The sequence below is a fragment of the Sinocyclocheilus anshuiensis genome, unplaced genomic scaffold (assembly GCF_001515605.1).
Source record: "Sinocyclocheilus anshuiensis isolate Anshui unplaced genomic scaffold, SAMN03320099.WGS_v1.1 scaffold246, whole genome shotgun sequence".
Classification (NCBI taxonomy): Eukaryota; Metazoa; Chordata; class Actinopteri; order Cypriniformes; family Cyprinidae; genus Sinocyclocheilus; species Sinocyclocheilus anshuiensis.
In genome coordinates this window covers 360,404-360,937 of record NW_015542356.1, presented here as the reverse complement: position 1 = coordinate 360,937, position 534 = coordinate 360,404, and positions in this window count along the sequence as shown.

The window sequence follows — 534 nt, the reverse complement described above, 5'->3', positions numbered from 1 at the left end:
GCATACTACTCTTACTATTTTACTACTTTTATTTCCAGTGTGATGAACAGGAAGTAAAATCAGTTGTGATTGATAACATCTCTTTCTTGACTACTGTCAGACTCTGTTCCATGTCTGTGTGTTTTCTTCCCCCACGTGCTCCATGTGCTGTTTATGTCCCTATTTGGTCTTCCTGTTCCTGTTCCCTGATTAGGTTAATTTGTCCCAGGTGTTTCCAATGTTTATTATGTCATTGATTTCAGGTGTTCCTCATTGTGTTCCTCTAGTCCTGTTTATTTAATGGTTTCCTGTTTTGAGTTCTTTGTCCAGTATTGTTCGTCTCACCCCAGTGCTATGTATGCTTTCCTGGTGTTCTGTTCAATAAAGGTCTATGATTTTTGGAATCGCCTACGTCACCGCATCTCCTCGCTCCAGCACAGTAGGCATGCATGACATCAAAGGGGGCTTGAGCACATGCCCTTTTTCTTCCTCCAGAGAAAGTGCCCTTTTTTCTGGGGAGCTTTTTTTTTATTTTTATATATATATATATATATA